Here is an 11,773-nt window from a genome sequence, read left to right on the forward strand (position 1 = left end):
GTTTTTCTTTGGCAGGTTCAGACTCCAGGTCAGTCAAAGTAACACAAGTGGGGCACTTTGCAGAGACATGGATGTCATTGCGGTTGTGCTACAATTTCCAGCCTCAAGCTGAAACACACTTCGCTGTCAGTGTTATGGATTGAACCAGAAATACTGTGGATAATGGTCCGCTAAACTAATGTGGTTAGACGGACTGTAACTGTACTATTGATTACTTCTTAAATGACAAACTAATCTATACTAACGCCTTGAGTCGAAATTATTCTTTAGCACCACTAACAGTAAAGTCACACATTACCTGCATGTATTGTATTTATGTCTGAATTACAAGTTGTGGCTGTTTTTGTGATCTGTTAATAGATTTACGGAACAAACTGTTTTAAACATTTTATAAAATATAGTTTTTAGTCAGGTTTTATGCAACATGTTTCCTAAACATTGCCAAGAAAGGAGCTAAAATGTAAAGAAAATGAAAAAGGACCATTCAAATAACGGGAAACGTGGAGCAGTTGGAACAGTTTCAACTAGCTCTAGCTAATAAATAGCATTATTTTGCAAACAAGTTATGTCTTCCTGTTAAGTTGTTAGTTAGTGGCAAATATTCAATGCAACCCCTACAAATAATGAAATATTTCCTCTGAATGAAATGGGTCTATGTCCGCACTTAGTTAGTTGAATACATTTCAAAGAAAATCCTCTGGAAAGCCACAGCTGCTAATAAACTGTACTCTACTTAAAAACTGTCTCAGTACATCATTATTTTCATACTAAATCCAATCTTTAGATTCTGACATACATTATTAAGCTCTGACTGGGGTCGGTCAAATGATTAAAGTCACATTGTGCCTGTGTTGCTGCGAGTGCGGCTGACAGATGACTTTGTTGTATGTAAACTGTAGTTAAATGTGTTTCTTCTGTAATAATTAAATCAGATGTTACTAAACCGTTGTAACCGTGGAATCGATTGCGCATGCTTATCTCGCATAAAGGGATTTCCCAAAGGCTTTTTTTTCATCAGTGTCCAAAGAACGTTTATGGCTTACTGTGAATATAAACGTGCACACCATCGTGCGCGGCCATGATGACTCAGGAGAAGTTGGACAGTGTCTGTTATAATCTGAGAAGGGATGACATAACATCGCTTAAAAGATTGTTAGACGCAGATTAGAGATGAAGCAATCATCACCACGTTCTGTCTACAGCAGCTCATCCCTCCGCAGCGTGATGAGTCCTTTTTAAAGAGCCGCTGCTCTTTTTGAAGTTTCTCTTATGATGGTTGGCCGAGAAAAACATCAGTGAAATTCACTGAATCAGTAACTGTACACAGAGATTTGTACATCACACAGCATTTTGTGTGGACACATTACAAAGTAAGAGAGTTTCCATTACGCTGGTAATGGACTGTATCAGACTCAAACTACAGCCTGTAATCAATAACTTTTTCATGAATGTACAATGTTCTTGTAGTAGGAACTTCAGTTTATTTGACTTATTACAAATGAAAGCATAACAAAGTGTCGCTGTAATTACAAGCTTTAATGTACAGTATTTTGGCAGGAGCTAACATTTCCCTGACAATTCATTTACAGATTTTAAATGAATGAAAATCTGTAAAAGAAGTTGACTCATTCAACATTCACCCAATCGCATGTTTATATATTTTGGCACTTTCAGAGCCCAGAGCAACAGTCGGAAAAAATGAACAAACATTCACAACTTTATTGACAGAAAAGCAAATAAATCTTAGAAGTTGAGCAGTTTAACTGTGAAATGTTATTATATTAATAATTTTTTTTTTTTCTAAATTCTCATCTGTTTAAGCCATAGACTGTATAAAAAGATGGAGGACATCACAGCTCCCTAAAAGTGAAGCCAAAACATCTCTATCGCCCCCTGCTGACTGGCTGCAGTATAAGTCATAAAGCCCGCCTCCTCCATGTTAACAGATGGGACATGAGTCAAACTATAAAATCAAAATACACGTTAAATAAATGTTTCTCAAACATCATTTCTGTCATTATAGTTAGTTCTTATCATGCTGATTTACATCCAAGTGTTCATTTTTCTGACAAGTTAATTTTTAATTAGTTATTTGAGCTGTAAAAAGGATGATTGACAGCTCTGTTGACAAATCCGGCTCCTGCAGCCAATCTGTTCTGCATTAGCAGAGTGGAGGAGGAACGTTAAGAGGAGACGTAACGAAAACAATCACTACAGTCAGTTAAGTTTCGCTAACGTCTGCTTCAGACCAACACAAAGAAGCTGCTCTGCTGTTAAACACGCCGACATGCGGGATCCTTGCTGGGTTTTTTTCGTATGTTTAGTGTGTGTTTTGGTTAGCAGAAGTGGCTACAGTGGCTCCACCCGCCCATCTCTATTGCACCGTTTCTGGCTCCAAAAAAACATCACCAGCGCAAGATGGCAGCGCCTGTCACGGGGGTATTTTGGCCCTAAAATAATTCTCTTGAGCTTTTTACACAGTTCGAAGACTAGGAAAAGCTAGGAAAAGCATTTATGAATGATTCTATTCTCCTATTGTTTAGTATTATATTGAATATAGCCATGGGCATTGTGCATGCTGGCTCCCACTAATGCTGTCATGACCTACACATTCATTGTTTATGATATTATTAATACAGGCCCTTTTCCTATTATTACAGTGTGAAAAAGCCTATTGTGTCAACGGGATAAAGGATGCTTTTCTTTGGCCTGAGCACCTCAACTCATCCGCTGCTCACCTTGCCTCTGCCCTTGACCTCAATTTTTACAACACTGTGGTTAGCTATAGAGGTATATCTGCTATTCCTTCTGATCTTGTGGAGGTTTTGAATATTTTAAACTAAATCATCTTTGTTTTTGTCATGTGGGCTTCATGCTTTGATATAAAATGTAAAATCTTGGTATGCTGGTGAGGACGATACTACCCTGAGATCATCTCTGAACTCACAGTGGCCTTTCATTAAAAGTCAGGATTAAATATGAGGATAAAAATCTACTGATACGCGGCTTATTATCCGTGAGACAGTTTGCATTAGACTATCTGACCCCCCCAACTTAATCTTCTCCCTATCTGCAGTAGATTTACATTTCACATGAGATAAGAAATACTGACGTATGACGCCGTCATTGGCTCATTAAGGGACAATAAACATGTCCGTCACTGCGGGTACTGCATAAATAAAGACATGGCTGCATATTATAAAGGCCTTGCTGCTTTTTCACCTGATTATATTATTGTTATTATAATATCTTTTGGTGTATTAAATAATCAAGCAACTTAATTTAGTCACCTTGGGATATGGGACATGACAGACGGACACTTTATTGTCATTGCATGTTAAATACAATCCACATCATGGCAGCATAAATATGTGTGCATGCACCTAAACCCACATCCATTATCAATACTGCTTATCCTGTTCAGGGTGTGAGGGGCACTCACACTTGCCACTCACTGACTTGAGGCAATCAGCTCAGTGCAGGGTCAGGTGTGTGTGTGTCTAATTGCCCCTGATTAAAAGCAGGTGCGGGAAGCCTGAATATCATCCTTGGATTCCAGTGCTCTGTGCTGACTCATTATCTCACCATCAGAGGTAGTGAGAGGTTCTCTGAGTGTTTCTCCTTTCTGTGTGCTTTGTTGACTATATTTGTAGCTTTCTCTCAAGTAGTCTGGTGCTGGGTAGGTCTTTTCCACCCCAGCCTTTTGTGTCTGTCTTTTCATTGGCAGCCATTGTGCTCTGGTTTTGAAGTGTTTCCCTGGTCTCCCTAAAAGTTTATTTTCTTGTCAGCTGCTTGTCAGCTGTGGTTTAGCTTCCCCTTATCGAGGCATTATTTTGGGAAGGGAGTTTGTTTGTTCTTAGATCATTATTTTTGTTTTTCCCCTCTCAGATAATCACTTGCAATCTTTGGTTATCCCTCTGGGATAACTTTAAGACATCCCGGGTCTGCAGTTGCCTCCCATCCCCCATCATCCTCACACAGGGATCACAGGGCTGACACACAATCTATCACGCTCACAATTTTAGAGTCACCAATTAACCAATAGTTTTTGGACTGTGTGGGGGGGAAGCTGGAGCTACATCTGAACCAGGATTTGAACCGGGAACCTTCTAGTTGAGAGGCAACAGCGCTAACCACTGCATCACCATGCAGCCCTAACAGACACACAAATATTAGCTATGTCTCTATTCGGGGGCTGCTTCCTTTGAAGGATGCGGCCTACTGAGGATGAGTCATTCGTAGCCCGCATAGACCGCTAAGGCCGAGCTGAAATGAGACATTATGGTCTACTGAGGATTCCTTTTTGCGTCACCAGCGTCCTTTATAAATAATGATGAATAAGTAATAAATAAGTAGTCACAGTTGTCCAGTCCTATAAAGTACCGTGATATTGATAGTTATTGCACACATGCTGCAGTATTGCATTAAAGGTCAAGGAGTTCAGCAGACTAACCACAGGTTGGGGCGATGGCTTTGTAGCAGCCTTTTCTGCTATTTTATCCCTTTCTGGTGCTTACTGTAGATGTTAACATTTAGGACACATTTACAGTACTAAGTACAAACAGAAGAATCTTGGCACAGTGTTCTTAGTTGTGACCCGTGTGATTACATAAAGTACACCTCTCTGTGTGGCGGCAGGCGCACTGGACTCGGACCAGCCAGTCTGTTATCCTGCTCGTTCCTGCTTGCGCACCAGCCTTGCTCAGCACTCTCTTGGCAGCCTTTACATGTCGACTTGGTTTAATATTTTAACACTCGCAGCTCCAGCAGAAGAGTCCTCTTGCATACCGATGAGGTTTACCCACTAACTGCTCCTGCTTGTGAGCTATTCTTAGCAGATGATGGATTTCTACAGGGGGAAAAACTGAGCTATTTCAACCTGCACTCTGCATTTCACAACGCGACTTCTCAGCTCCGCGGCGGAATCACTCTGCTGCTGGTTTTCTCTTGTGCAGGATAGTTTAGCTCTCCCAGTCTTCGGCACAACATCTGGATGCTGATATAGTACAATAATTCCGTTTTAAAAATATGATTTTTTCCCCCATTTGTATTTATATTTTCCACCATAAAGGACATCAATACAAAAGGCACAGGGCATGAAGGCTGTTAATATAATAGCTTCTTTATGGTTTATATTTAATTTGCTTCTATACCCCGATCTTTGCTTTATAGATCAATCAATAGTAACAACTTTTATGTTGCCGATTGGTTGGTGTTTATCATTTTTATTTTTTTTATAATGCTGTAATAAAAAATGTAGATGCATTACATTAACAGTTAAACAGTTTTTTGAAGAAACTGATTTCGGTCCAGATTTTCTGCAGCCCGTTACACTGCTCTTATTATTGGCTTATACGTAGTCTTTAATACTCAGGGCCTGTGCCTGCTAATGCCATTTTTTGCGTTGGCAGCGCCCACAACCTCAATTTCATAGCGCTTCTAACCAGCACTTACTGTTGCTAGGTTACGAAAATTGTATAACGCCACTTCCGCTTCCTTTGTTAGAGACCGTTAAGTATGTTTTAATTTGCCCTGTTTCTTTAATATTTGCTTTTATGCAAGAAAATTTGACATCAGCAGCAGCTACACATCTGGAAATTCTCAAAATAAGGAGGATTAGCTTCTCCTCCACCATTGTTGTTGACAAAGATATTAAGATATCTGAAGTCCCGCCCCTTCTTGACATTGATTGGTCGGTGAAGGAGAAGTGACACGGATGAGCGTGGCGGTGTTCCAGAATTTGAACTATTTTCAACCGTGAGCACAGCGACAAAAAACAGCTGTATTTTTGGACACAGGCCCTTACTTAGCCACATAAATACTTACTTTACTAGCTTCCTTTTTCTCTTAGTCACATATTATTGTAAGCTGTAATCTTTGTGTTTTGGACAACTGGTTTAGGGTTTTTCTTACATATTATACACATTAGCCTATAGTGAAACATTGTTTTTAATAATTATTTATTAAAATCATTCTATTTGTTTTTATAATTTTTGCTCTTTGGCTGATCTAGCTAAGTATAAAAAAACATTCACACAAGTTCTCATGAAAAAAGAAAGCCACATGACTCATCACTAATGTTTCTATGAGAACTTCTTCTCTGATGATTCATCTCTAACCATATTGGTCCCGCTGAACACACGACCACCATGCAAAGCCAACCCTGCTCACCATGACGACTAATACCGCTCTGACCCACAAACGGTCCACAGCAGCCAGATACTCCTGCAGGCTGAGACCAGATATGAATTTGCTGTGAGGCCGAGTCAATCTGATTACTGTCATTTTCCATTTTCAGACTGCTCTGAGAAATAATCCGCTGGCTAGTCAAGTGAACATAACACACCCACAGACGGGCATTGTGGGTATTACTGGTTCATGCGCCGGATGCGACCTCGACTGTCTAACCCGTTTGACTTTCGTTTCTAGTTATAAATGTATTACCTGTTACTTAACAGATTTCAGGGTTGGATAAAGGTTAGATCCACTGCATTGTCCTTTTTCCCTCAGCACTCTCTTTTCACGCTGAAGGATTTATATTTGAATAGCTTTAATACTTAGTAACAGGAAGTCAAAGCACAAGATATCCATGGTTTAAAAAGGATTGAAAGAATCTTATTCTACAAGTTTCAAACTTTATCAACCTTAGAGGAACCCTGCTCACACTGCAGTGTTGTAGTTTTACATGTTTCATCTCACAGACACTGAGGTTGTAATAAAGCATACAAACTGGCAGGAATAAACAGTATTAAATAGACCTCAGTACTTGTAAATGAAAATATCAATATTTGGCGCCAGCCTATCGATTGCACGAGTCAGGACGGCGATATATTGCTCTATTAATATTTTGTCCCATCCCTTGTGGTTACAAACAATTTAGTAACTAAATGCAAGTTGATTTTGCAGCACAGCTCGTACAGCTACAGATAAAGGTGAGGGACTCATGTACAGGAAATATAATAATGAAAATAAGAGTTCAATGCTTAAAGAAAACAACAAAATTATTCAAGAGCTCCTCATCAACTTTGCAGATTTAAATCTTCAAATTTCTTTTAAATCTTTGCTGTAAATTTAGGTTTAAGTTTTCAGCAGACCTTAAAACAAACTCTGAATTTAGCATACAGACAGGCTGGCGTTGCGGTAAGGTACGGTACTCAACATAACCCTCCAAAAATGACAAATTAAGTTAGCATCAATGCAGGACGAACGACAAACATGAAACTATATCAAAAAGAAGAAACATAAGTGAAGTCGTACCTTAAACTACTGTGCTGCTACCTCCTCGGACAAGAAATGGCACTGTCTGACAAAACTGAGGACTGACTTATATAAACTGACACAACTTAATGACATCTCCACTGTAATGCCAGGAAGGGTTTAAGGACCTGGATCTTAAAAAAGCTCTTTGCTGTATCCCTCTTAGGACGGGCAGATAAAGGCATTCATCCCACTGACATCCCTTAAAGTATATTTCAAATGTTGAGTCAAGTATTGTATTCATTACCTAAATCATGTCGGGGAATCGAAGGACATTGTGTACTTATTGTCCCCTTACCCGGGCTGCTGTTTATGCAACAGTGTCTTTATTGCTTGGTATAGCCTAACCAAGCATATTGATCAGGCAATTTGCTGGAGATGTCGGCAAGAGAGGTTCCTTTTATCTGCCAGAGTTCAATAGCAATTTTGTGGCACAAGTAATGGGCACGAAATTACACTTGAAAACTCAACAGTATCTTTCCAGTTGTGCTGAAACAAGCAGTCGAACAACAGGGATTCATCGGCCCAAAGCGTGCTGGTAACTCACTAAGCACCACTTATAATCAATCAATACAAGAAATAAGTGTGTAGATTTGGTCTGATGTAACTCCTGGTATAAAAAATGTGTGGCTGTGTGAGCTAAATGCTCCACTACTTTCTTTAGCTGTTTGCTAACATGGTCTGTCTGCCATTTGGTGCTGGGCAGAGATCAGAGGTTCCTCTTTGAAGATATAATCTTGAAGATTTTCATTTAAATAACTGTCTGTTAAGTCACTATCTATGAGGTAACACAATGGGGATTGAGCCTATGGCCCACTGATGAAAGCCTTTGCATTTGTAGTATTATGGACTGCGACTTTTGTGGAACAAAAAACAAGCGGTGCCCAGTTAGTGACGCGCTTTCCATCAGCCGGCAGTGGTTGGTCTGCCAGAGAGGGTAGGCGGAGCTAAGCGGCTGCTTTTCCGGTCTCTGCAAGTGTTGCGAGTAAACAGTCATCTGCTATGGCTGAAAAAACTAAGAAAAGATCGATGACTACAGATACAACTTCAAAAATAAGTGAAAATCCAAAGAAAAAGAAACAAACTCGACGCTCAGATGAAGGCAAACAGTCTGAAAAGGAAAGCGACTGTCAGCGAGGAAAATCAAGAGTTACAACCGGAGCCAACCGTGGACGTCACACATGCAACACTGTCTGGAAGTGTGCTCCTGCAATTACCGTTTATCGCCATAGGTGCCGCAAAAGAGAACAAAACTGAGATCTTCGAGATTACAACTTTAAAAACAACTGCCTTCTGCTGCAAACGGGGACTAAAGAGCTTTAAGAGATCACCTTCTTTACTTACCATGGCTAACATGACAGAAGAGTTACTTAGACTTCATATTCTGCTGAGAATGAGGATCGATACTATTTGTCTTTAAGTTACATTTATGACCTGGAGAAGTCAATCAAACATTTAGCCTCCCTTTCCCTATGTTTGAGTCTCCTTTTTCTTCTTTACCTGCTGTATTTGACATTCCCACAAGTTAGTGGCTCATTCTGTCTCTCATTTGGTGTCGGCAGGTATAGCGTACTGTATAGTGCATACTGTACAAACAGCTACCAACTGACCCTTATAGTGACTTTTCTATCGGTAAAAAAAATGTGCTCAAAGACACTGAAAAGCACAAGATTTTTTACCGCAGAAACACCTTCCATACAGCACACTGGCACCATGACCCACTTTTGACTCCTCAGACATCAAATTTAGTTGCTAGTGCTGCATTTTCCAGACAGTCTAGCAGAAGAGTAACAGCAAAGCAATTCTAATGCTGCCTGTAGGCTTCAGTCTGATGTTACCCTGAGCTCTGATGGTGAAATCCATCAAGTCTTTCTCTTTATACTCTGGTGTGCCTACCAATGCTGCTTTTAGCCATCTTACACAGCCAGCTACTGTTGCCTGCATTGTTGCATTTTGCATCATGAACATGAAAGAGCTGCGATAAGACACAAGTGGCCATCTTCCTCTCTGCTCATAAACAAGAGGCTGTTACAGTCAGTAGTTTTTCATTCCCAAAATAAATCTTTCAGCCTTGAGCCAATATTTTCTATATCAGGACCTTACCATCTGTCCTCCACTACACAGTCAAAACACCGTATGAGCCATACTCTGCTTATGACTAAGGTTAGGATAAAAGAGTAAGCTTTGGTGGCATGCTGCTAACTCTTTTGGGGGAGTTTCTAAAAGCCCTATAGACCAGGAGCCAAGCCAGGTAACACCATATAAGAGGCTTTGTAGTGAAGGAAATTTTTTGTCCAAATTATTAGTTTGAAGTGATTTTAATGTAAACAAATGTGACCTCTGTAGAATCTGACCCTTGGTTCATAGAAATGTTCAAAGTCATGTGCCACATTTTGAGGAAAGGCCCAAAGGCAAATCCAAAATTGAAAATCTAAAACAACATTTGACTTTATCTCACTCAAAACAATATTCAGTTTGATCATATTAACACATAATGAGCTCTGTCTTCAATTTCCTATTCACAATATAAAGCAGGAAATCAAAGCTTTACCTAAAACCAGCTCTGGACAGCCAGATCTCTTTAGTGATCTCGTGTGTTTATAACCGCACAACTTTGGCTTCATCTTTTATTATAGTCTTTTTTTATTTCCTGCAAAAAAATCTATTTCTTTTGACTAATCCAGGTTATGCAAGCGAATAAGCATAAGTTAGTCAGAGTGATGCCAGAAGCGCCCCAACGTCAATGAGCAACTTAAGTTTAATCAGTGTGGGATCTGGTTGTGATGTAAGTTGGTTCAAAGTGTCACCACATTAGAGTCAAGCAGCACTCTCCTGCTTGTGTTTGGATTATGTTTCTTATTTCAGGCCAAAAAAAAGGTCTTCTAATCCATCCGCTGGAGGTCAAATTACCAACAAACAGCTCTGCTAGTGCTGGAAACAGTGCAGGAAAGTGCATCGTAATCGTCTTTGGGACCACGCTGCACGACTTTGAAGCAGCATTATTTATCAAGTTAGTTTGAAAGTGCATTTTAGTTCTCAAACATTATATACAATGAAAATTTACAGTTTCAGTTAGTGTAATCAACGCTCCCTCACCTATGGTCATCAGCTTTGGGTAGTGACCGAAAGAATGAGATTGCGGATACAAGCGGCTGAAATGAGTCTCCTCTGCAGAGTGTCTGGACTCAGAGAGACGTAAGGCACTCAGACGTCTGGAGGGAGCTCTGGGTAGAGCCACTACTCCTTTGCATCGAAAGGAGCCAGTTGAGGTAGTTCAGGCATCTGATTAGGATGCCTCAGGGCGCCTCCCTGTGGAGGTTTTTCAGGTAGTAGTATATTCTCCATTTACAGGTTCCACATAGAAATGTAGAATCTGTAGGCAGTGACATGGATTTTAGGGATGGCAAGTGTTCTGGTTTCACGTATCACGAGGAAAAACTGTCCGCGTGGAGAGCAAAAGCAGGCGGAACGTAATGCACCGTAATGACATCCCGGCTCCCATCTGCATCTATCTGGTGATGATTTAGCCTCAGCTAACAATCTGTTCTAGAGATAAAATTCAACTTGAGATAAATTCCCTGACGCTGTGTCACAAAAACCAAAAAGCGTTCAGATTTCCCGACTTCCTCGAATGCATCAGAGATAATCGATCCGACCTCCGTTCAACCAACGAGCATTTTAAGTTGTTTTCTTCTCCTCTTGAGGACAGCATTTTTATTAATTTTTTTACAAATCTGCATCATGATGTTGAAATTAAGGTACGACCCGTTAATTAAATTGTTCTGTAAACAATGCAGCGCGCAGAAAAGGAAGTCTTGACTGGAAGACGTTTATCGCTAACTGCTGGCTACACGCAAGGGATGTTCATCGTTGTCCTCAGAGGCTATATCCTCGTCAGACGATAGCCGATGGGATCCAAGATTGGGGCACGTTCTCGGAGGAGACCCCGGGGCAGACCCAGAGCCTGCTGGAGGGATTATATATCCCACCTGGCCTGGGAACGCCCTGGGAACCCCCAAGCTGGAAAATGGAGCTAGGGAGACGGATGTCTGGGCTAACTAGATTGGCCTGCTGCGACCGCAACTCGACCCCGGCTGTGATTATCTGTGTTTATGTAATTTTACTTTAAAATTTCAATTTATTTATTTTGTTAGCTTTTTACAGTACGTTCAACCTTTTGACCTTTTTATTAGAAATCATTTTTTAAAGCCTTATTTTGTTGTGCAGTCCAGCTGAAATCCCATTTAATGCTTCACGTAACAACAGATTACATTTATGGGATTGTCTGACTGTCTGTCTGCTGGTGGAGGAGCAGTAAAATATGGAGGGGGATGTTTTATGTCTATGAAATCTCATGACAATTAGTGATGCTCCGATACCAATAACTCCAATATTCATGCTTTCCTTTTTACCTCTTCTTCAGTCTGTATTTTTCTTCTGAGATCAAATATATTGGTGCTATACTGTATACTTGATTGCTCACCAGCCAGTAACTAATAGTGTCTCTCTTACATTG

The 11,773-nt window shown here is 40.3% G+C and overlaps 1 protein-coding gene across 2 annotated transcripts in view; it reads right to left on the reverse strand.

The window, feature by feature from the left end:
- Positions 1 to 11,773, reverse strand: part of jakmip2 (janus kinase and microtubule interacting protein 2) — a 30,815-nt gene that overhangs the window by 17,689 nt on the left and 1,353 nt on the right. The gene's annotated exons all lie outside the window — the stretch shown is intronic.

The sequence above is a fragment of the Semicossyphus pulcher genome, unplaced genomic scaffold (assembly GCF_022749685.1).
Source record: "Semicossyphus pulcher isolate SPU_LCO1_2020_fin unplaced genomic scaffold, fSemPul1.0.p SCAF_10, whole genome shotgun sequence".
NCBI lineage: Eukaryota > Metazoa > Chordata > Actinopteri > Labriformes > Labridae > Semicossyphus > Semicossyphus pulcher.